Source organism: Microtus pennsylvanicus, chromosome 16 (genome assembly GCF_037038515.1).
Source record: "Microtus pennsylvanicus isolate mMicPen1 chromosome 16, mMicPen1.hap1, whole genome shotgun sequence".
NCBI lineage: Eukaryota > Metazoa > Chordata > Mammalia > Rodentia > Cricetidae > Microtus > Microtus pennsylvanicus.
The window spans coordinates 47251031-47259655 of NC_134594.1; the positions used below are offsets into that span (position 1 = coordinate 47251031).

Here is an 8625-nt window from a genome sequence, read left to right on the forward strand (position 1 = left end):
TCCCTTTATGAATAAACGACTTGTTTACCAAGAGGTGCCTTCTTCTCTTGGATGATCTATCCCAGCCCTTGGGGAAACTGCCCAAATTGCTGAAGCGTTAGGTGCTTACTTAGTGACCCTGCCTCTTTCCAGTCTGGACACGTTTTCTCCAACCACTGGGTCAAAAGGCATCTTCCATGTTGAAGGGAGCAGGTGGGGCACTTAACGAAGACAATAATGACCCAGTTTGTTTCCCTGGAGCCAGGGTCACCCTGTTCCTGCTCCACAGGGTGATGCGGATCCCCGACTAGAGACAAGGGTGCCAGGCTTATTGCATCACCTCACTAAACCTCCATTTTCTCCTCTGTAAAATTACAGTAATTCAATGACTCCCATCACCCCTTCAAATGCTGTCACCTTAGAGTCTAGAGAAGTCACTCTTCAGAGACCCTAAACGGGTCACCCGCCTTTTGCACAACTGTGACACTATTACAGAGAGGCAATGCACACGGACACACTGCCCCTACCGAGTTCACCATGTATCTAGCCCCTATTCACACAACTCACTTATCTTGGAGACCTGGATTTGCATGGACCTACAGATGTTTGGTTTTGGCTTTATATGTATGGTTGTTACTAACCCAATTCAAAACAGGGTTAAAATAACTACATTTCTCATAAGGAGGAGAAGGGGTGAAGATGTGAGAAAGGAGCTTTTTACATGACTTTCCCGGCTATAATTATCCACTTAGGTCATCATGGTTAGAGCCTCGACTTGCAGACACACGTGGATCCCACAGTGCTGGGTTACACAGAAGGAAACCGTCTGATATCGCTAATTCAGACATTAGGAAACATTATACATATGACCACATGTAATAGGCAGGACTCCCTGGGGAGCAGGAATGGAGTCTGGGAACATTTTCTCCTCAGAGCCCAGCTCCTCAACTTCGCAGAGCTGCAGTCTGAGCAGAGGCGGGGGATGACCTCACCTATGTTTCAGCATTTTTGATCTGTGAAATAGGAGAATACCTTTTCCCCTGGCTTGTGTAAGAAAAATGTGCTAACTCAGGAATGTAGTTAACTATTTCTAATAATTGTTTATGTGCACAGTTTCCCTTTATCTTCCCAGACAACACATTTGGTACATGTCTGGGGAGGGCTCTGGAGAGATGGCTCAGTGGTTAAGAGTGAACACCACCCAGCAAAACCTCCTACCAACAAAACCTTCACCAACTAATTCATTCTCAACCTCTCTAGGCTACTGCCCAACAATTGTACACCCCTGTCATGTGACTCCAGCTCCAGGGGATCTGACACTTGGGCCTGTAGAGGCACCTGTACTCAAGTACACATACGCATGCGCATACATACACATACATGCACTCATATACATACATACACATGCATGCATTCATGCAATAATACACGTATACGCACATATACATGTAGTTAAAATAATAAATCTGAAAAAAACACCACATCTTGGGTTTATGGATGAAATGCCAAAGTCCTGGCTGCTAGAAACTTATGTAACTAACAGCTTCACTTTGCTATCAATGGTTGTAAATAGTGAGATTTCCCCTCTTAATATTCAGTGGCTACATGTTAAGTTGTTCATCTCTCCTACACGACAAATACACTTACGAAACATTTAACTGTCTGAAGTTTGTTTATTTATTTTATTTGTGATGCTGAGGAAGGAGCCGGGCCCTTTTGCATGCCAACCAGGCAGTCCTCCATCAGCTGCTGGTTTATAATCCTTTCTTATTTACTTTAGAGCTGGACATTCAACCCACACGCTAAGGATGTGTTCAGGCCCTGGCAATATAAGTACTGAATAGAAAATGACATTCCCAAGTGTTAATTTGATACTGTAAAAATGATATCCTGTGTACAATTCAGTGGTAACAGTGTATTCAGTTGTCACCACTGGGTACTATCTAAGTAACATTGTAAGTATCTAAGCTGACTACTGGTTCAGTGGTAACAGTGTATTCAGCTATCACCACTGGGTACCGTCTAAGTAATGTTGTAAGTATGTATCTAAGCTGACTTCTGGTTGGCTAGCCATGGAACTGGCTTTTAGAAGGGGTTTTCATAATTATCATCAGGGGCATAACTAGGCTGTCTTCACAGTTGGCACCCCGAAAGCGATCGTGACTCACTGTCAATTACAGTTTATAGTCACATTTGAACTCCTCTTCCTTCAAGACTGTGCAGGTACTTCTGGCAGTTCATCCTTACATATTTCATACACTGTCTGTGCATGAAATAACCCTTGAAGAAGCTGCTAACTCTCCAGTTCACTTCTGCTTCCATATATACCGATGTATTGATACATCATCTCATGCCACCCCCGCCCAAGTGCTGGAGACTGAACACGGAAGCTGCATGCATGCCAGGCAAGTCCCCTACCCCAGGGCCCTGAATTGGATCCCCAGCACTGGGAGGTGGGGGGAGTTGAGGAGGGGTAAATAATACACTGTCTGACCTGGGAAGTAATACTTCATTCTGTATCAGCTAAATAGACTTAAAGGTATGGGATTAAAGCCCTCAGTGCATATGTAGAAACACTAAGTGAAGAGGTTGGATATTCAAAGGTGGTGTGACGTCATTAATCTTCTGACATCTAGCCCCCAAAGGACTAAGACTTTTGAGTACTGTCCTGTGCACCACCAAGTACCAGATAAAAACTTGCAATAGTTACAAAGTAACACACAGGAACTGCGCATTGATACAATTCTGTAACTACTTCCCACCCTGAGAGAAGAATGCTACTTTAACAAAGGGAAATGTATCAACTGTCCCTGGGCCTTTTATCTGGCAACCCCCCCACCACATTCAAACATCATAGCTCCCCAACAGCATCCAGTGAGTCAGCTCACTGGCAACGATTAGCTACATGCAAATGCTTTTATTCCCGCTACTTCAATTCTGCATCCCTGTTCCCACTGGGCAGGATTTCCAATGTTAAAGAGGTGACAGGAAAAGGAGGGCACAGATACATTCTAACTCCTTCCGGTCATGTGGTGTGGTGTTAAAATAGAGAAGGCACAAAAAATATTCTATTGCACTGTCCACAGTAGAGATGACACTGCACACTCTCAAGGACGCTGAGAGAAATGCAGGTGATGCCGACACCCTGACAGATGACACCCCCTTGCCTGCTTCTCACAGTTGGCAGTCGGCAGCAGGGACAATGGATCAGCCCGGGTTCTGTCTGGGAATCATCAAGTATCCCATCAATCTCCCCAAGACAAACAGAGGCAGGCTTGTCTTTAACATCTCCCCAACAGGGGGACCTCAGCAGCAGAGAGGAGGCTGTTAAATGCAGGGCTGTCACAGACTCTCTGAAGACAGAACCCATCTTCGAGTCCTCTGAGTGATAACCATAGTCCCTCAGAGGTGGGGTTGCTGCCCCTCCCTCTAAAGAGGATGCTGCTCAGTCGAGCATCTTCTAACTTGGATTTCAGCATTTCACCTGAGCGTAGAATCAACCAGCACACAGGGTTTGAGTAAGAATGTCCCTAAGAGTTCCTAAAAGTGTTGTCTGGCTCTTGCTTAACTGCTACTCAGGGCTTTCTCAAAGGAGGGTCGGCACCGCTCTGTTCAACAATAATAAAAAGTGACACGGAGCCAGATGGCTTTCCTCTTGCATCCCCCCATGTCACAGATGAGGCCTGGGTTGGAAGGGCAGGCCGTGCACCTGATGAATTGAGGACAGGCAAAGGCTGAGCTACACCATATCCTTAGACGGGAAGAGGGGGATCAGGGGTGGGGCATGTTCCTGATTTTCTAAAATACTATTCCCTTCTTTCTTCCCACCCCTTAAGGAACATGCCTCCACCCCGACCTGTCTTTTCAAGCCTTTTCTTGGTTAAGACACTGTGAGCAACACAGGCTGGCTTGACACTTCAGCGGCAGCGAGAACCCATGACGGCAGGTTTAATCTGTCACATCATATAAACAAACATTCACAGCTGCAGGAGGTGCCTGTTTCTGAATGCACATTTTCGGTTTCTTCTCTCCCAGTCCCCAAACTAGGAAGAATAGGCACGGGAGTGCCAATGGATGCTCCTGGAGAGACAGAAGCTCCAGAAAGACAACTGGGGACCAGATAGAGCGTCTGCAGAGGGCCCAAATTAAGGCAGAATTTCTTTAAACACTCGCTTCAGGTCTTTATGAAAGTCTCCGACCAGAGAGGGGAGGAAGCAGCCAGGACACCATTTCTTTCCAATCAGAATGAAAACATTTATCTCCCAAGTCTTTGCCCACCACTTTTTTTGGTCCCTAGTACCGCGGATCCACTCACCAAAAGGCCCCCCTGGTTTCGCCGGCTCCTACTGTGCTTAGCCAGTATCCCCGAAGGCCACCAGCGTCCAGCAGCCTCGCAGCCTAGGATCCCGGGACAGCAGGAGGGCTCAGGGTGGGCGGTCCCGGGTCGCGCTAGCCCAGAGGCCGCCTTATCTGGGCTGGGAAGGCGCGCGTCGAGGCGGAGAGACGCCCACACGCGACGCTCAGGCTCCGCGACTAGGACAGTGGGAACAGCCCTCCCGAGAAGGGTTCGACCCTATGTCTCCCGGAGGGCCCGGGACGCCCCAGTCCCGGATCGCTTAAAGGCCACTGGAATGTCCGCGCCAGCTGCGCAACCCCTACGGACTTCCCCGGTGCCGACCCGACCCGACCCGGGATGGCTCTCCCTGTCCCGGGGTCCCCGCCGGCTTCGGGCGCCCAGCTCTCTGTGGAGTCCAGGGTTCGAGAACCCGTGGCCGCCAGCCGCTTGGACTACCGCTGCGGCGACACCGTGTGGTCCCCGGCGCGGGCTCCGAGGAAACGGGCTCACGGCCGCACTGCGGCTCTACACCAAGAGAGAAGGGAAGAGCCCGCGACAGAAACGCAAAAAGGGGACTCGGGCTGGTGGCTGAGACCCTGGCACGCGCAGGGACCGGGGGTGACAGCCAACCCGCCGCTTCTTCCCCACACTTCCACAAGCGCTGGCGCTACTTCGGATGTGAACTTCCAGGGAGGTGTGCAGGCGTGGGAAGCCCCACACCACGGTGGTAGGGGCGACTCCTCGCTGAGAGGGCTCCTGCGACCTGCGTGACCCTCGCTATCCTAACCCCAGAGGTCCCACCCGCGGACAGCGACGCACCGAGCTCGGGGTCAGCCCGGCGCGTGTGTGCCTCGGGGCACAGGGCCTTGAGCTCACGGGCCAGGTCCCCGGAGTGGGGTGCAGAGCTCCCTCTTCCCCGCATCCTCCCCGTGCTACCGCTCTGCCCGGCATCCCCTAACCTAGCCTCGCGGCTCGGGCTCCGGCTCCAGTCCCGTACTCACCGCGCCCGCGCTCCCGGCGCCCGCGCAGCCTCCGCCCGCTGTCCCGGCGCCGCCGACTCTCCGCAGGACTGCAGGCCAGGGACCGCGAGGGGGCAGGGCGGCGCGGAGGGGCGGGGCCGCTGCAGGTAACAATGCTGCCTACCCGGCTGCTCCGCGAGCCGGCCGCAAAGGGCAGTACGCCCTTTCCTGCTCGGCTGCCTCCCTCGCTCCCCCTACCACCCGACACCGTGCTCGCCCTAGCCAGCTCCGGGCTCCTGAGACTCGAAAGCCGCTGCCCAGCACGCAGCTCCTGGCACCTGAAGCCCCCCGCGCGCGGACAACCACAGAGGGAGATGGAAATTGCTGCAGGGCGAAGACGAGCCCTACCGTCCTAGTGGAACGAGGGAGCGGGGGGGAGGCGCCACGTTCGCTACCGAGCAGGTCACCGCTTTCCACAAAGAAACCTCTGCGGCAGTCTCCTGGACACCCTCCCCTGCGCTCACGCATGAACACCCCGCACTCATTCGTAGGCACGCACGCACCTTCTTCACACACACACAGACCTCCGCGCGCCAGAACGCTCAGCTCCACAATGGGTAGCGCTAGGGGAGCTCCCTGAAAGTCCAGAGCATTCTGACGGCCAGGTCCTCTGTGCTGCACGCCAAATTGTTTTCCCTTCCCTCTCCTCCCTTTCCTTTATTTTCTCTTTTCTCAATGATGGTAACAAACTTTTCAGATTTAGTAAAGAAAAAAAAAGTATGGCAGACCTGGCTGACCGAAGGAGCTCTGTCTGGGAACTGGGAAGAGCCCGCCCACTCGTTGAAGGAAACAGGGAAGTCAGTCTAATCGCATTTTTTCCCCCAAAGTGACTTGCGACTACGCCAAGCAGAGAGAAGTTGAGTAGTCAAAGAAAACTTATCCTGGATAAACCGGCTGCTGGCACCACAACTGCCGGGGCGGGAGGCGCCCTCTGCGGGGAATGAAGTCATCCAGCCCTTCTCTGGGTGCGCCCAGATAACCGAACAGCGCTTTCCCAAGCTCTAAGGCCTGACGACTTCCAGCTGATTCCACCAGGTCCCCAGCTCCATGACTCCGTGACATAATTCCTCGCCTCCTACCGCGAGCCTTGCATAGGAAAAGAGAAAGTACTAGTTCCAATCGTTCCACTATCTAGACCCCCAAACGGTGCCTGCCTTTTTCTTGGTTTTCTTGATGAGTTCTTTGGCCATTAATATAGTTCCCAATTCAACACGTCCACCCACAAACACTGAAAATATCAATGCCGGTCTTGGGCTGGGAGCTCATGTCAATCCAAATGAATATTGATTGTCCCAGGTCAAAGAGTAATTGTTAACGTGAGCTGCAAGACAGAGTCTTTCCCCTTTTTCCCCTAATTTTACTATTTATTATCATTATTATTATTTATTTATTATTGAGACACAATCTATGTAGCCCTGGCTGTCCTTAAACTCGCTCTGTAGCCCAGGCTGTCCTCCAACTCAATCTGCGTGGGTCACCAGGCCAGCCCCCTTTCCCCTTCTTTAGGCAGCCAGACCAATTCCTTCCTTCACTGTAGCGAGAGAGCATGGCTCTCAGGGCAGTCCCTTTCTGCTGCCTGTGGACCAGCTACTCCAGAAGCTGAGGCAAGGGGATATTTTTGAGCCTTAGGTACAACATGGTGAGATGAGAAAAGAAGGAAAAAGCCACTTCAGAGGCGTCAAGCCCAGTGGCCCTTCCTCCTCCCTTTGGCCTTTGATCTCCAGCTCCGCTCTGACCCATGGGCCTCTCTAGCCCTCCCTGGTGACCCTTCTTCTCCTCTGAGTACAGTCACAAGGCTCTTACAACCCTTGATCTCCCATTGTCCATTATAATCCCATGGGAATCATTTCTGACTTAACTCTGGACGCCTTCTGGAAAGAAAAGCAATAAAATATGAATAACCATGGCCTTAGGTTCCCATCCTTGGGAAGGGCCCAGGAAAACGAGAGCCGATTGTCTTCAGTTATGCCAGGGACTTAAATCCACATCCGACTGGTGGTGGTCTCACAGTCCCGATTCAATGCCTGGAAGTCAGTTCACCTTCCCCTTAAAAGCAACACGCTCCCCTCATTCCTTTTCCTGACAGCGGGCTGAGGAAGCTAAAGTGCCAGCCTTGGTTCTTTGCCTTAGGCCCAGGGCCACCATGCTAACTCTGAGTAAGACGATCTGTCTGTCCATCTGCTGCCCACCATGTGTGGGGCACCCCAGGTCTTACTATCAATCTTCTGCTTTGTTTTCCACCCCAGAGAAGTATAACCGGACCCCTATGTCCTGAAGCTCAGAATTCTTCCCTGTCTTCTCACCAAATCTGCCCACTCACCCAGAAACTGTTGCCGGTTGCTGTGTGTGCAGGTCCACCTCACAGCTTCCCACATCTGTCTCTAACCTCCTGTAGAGTCATGTGTATGCAGATGTGACCTTCAGTCTGACAAGGCAGTGGCACCCTGCATCTCCTGCCGTTTGGGCTTCCCTTTCCTGGAAGCAGCTCGGTGTGAGGCCCCTGCATGGACAGGTCTTGTTTATTTCCACTTGCTGTTCTTCTGCACAGTAGATGGTCTGATGGAGCTGGAAGGGGCACAGCTCTCCAGGCGAGGGAGGCAACACGTTCATTTACTGTCCGCCACACACATGCACGCATGCCCTAGGCTTGCTGTGACCAGCAAAGGGCTTTGTTCCATCTATGCTGGGAAAATGTGCCAGCCTGCGGGGAAATCTCAGAAGGCTCCTAAAGCAGGGTGCCTGAAGTCACCAGGTTTGTGGCTGAGAGGTAGCTGATGCCGCTGCCCCTCGACATTAAATGGAGGGTACTGTGGCCAGCCTCTAGTTACTTAGCATGGCACGGGCATCCCCCAGGGCCAGCAGAACATCCTCTGGGACATTCCTTGTTCTCTGTGCAGCTTACTCTGCCCTCTTCCAAAGTGGTCCTTCCAGAAAGTTCTAAAGTTACATGCCTGTCACTGAATGCATTTTCTCCCTTCTGGCTTTGACTTCTGAGATGCTCTCAGCTTGGTTTGTTTTTTCTTTCATAGAGAGATCGTATTTAATCTGTCATTAGGAATCACTGACTGAACAAAATGTTCAAATCGGCATGACTCAATTTCAGCATACATTCTAAAGCATATCTCATCATTAAAAAGCAGAATTATTTGCTAAAGGAGTCGATTTAGCCTGTGTGCTGACTCCACAGGTCCTTGGATACACTGAAGTGAGTGCCCCAGGCATGCATCTGAAGCAGCAAGCTGATTTTAAGTCCCCCCTTTCCCTCGCTCCTCCCACATGGCTTCTCCCATT

At 51.5% G+C, this 8625-nt stretch overlaps 2 protein-coding genes across 2 annotated transcripts in view; both read right to left on the bottom strand.

Annotated features, from left to right (window-relative positions):
* Trim2 (tripartite motif containing 2) overlaps window positions 1–5087 on the bottom strand; it is a 265724-nt gene extending 260637 nt beyond the window's left edge. Inside the window, exon 1 of the mRNA XM_075950768.1 lies at window positions 5079–5087. The gene's annotated coding sequence lies outside the window, so the exon portion shown is untranslated. The remainder of the gene's footprint in view (window positions 1–5078) is intronic.
* Fhdc1 (FH2 domain containing 1) overlaps window positions 1–5392 on the bottom strand; it is a 38152-nt gene extending 32760 nt beyond the window's left edge. The window contains exon 1 of the mRNA XM_075950760.1: window positions 5317–5392. The gene's annotated coding sequence lies outside the window, so the exon portion shown is untranslated. The remainder of the gene's footprint in view (window positions 1–5316) is intronic.
* Between the last annotated feature and the right edge of the window lie 3233 nt (window positions 5393–8625).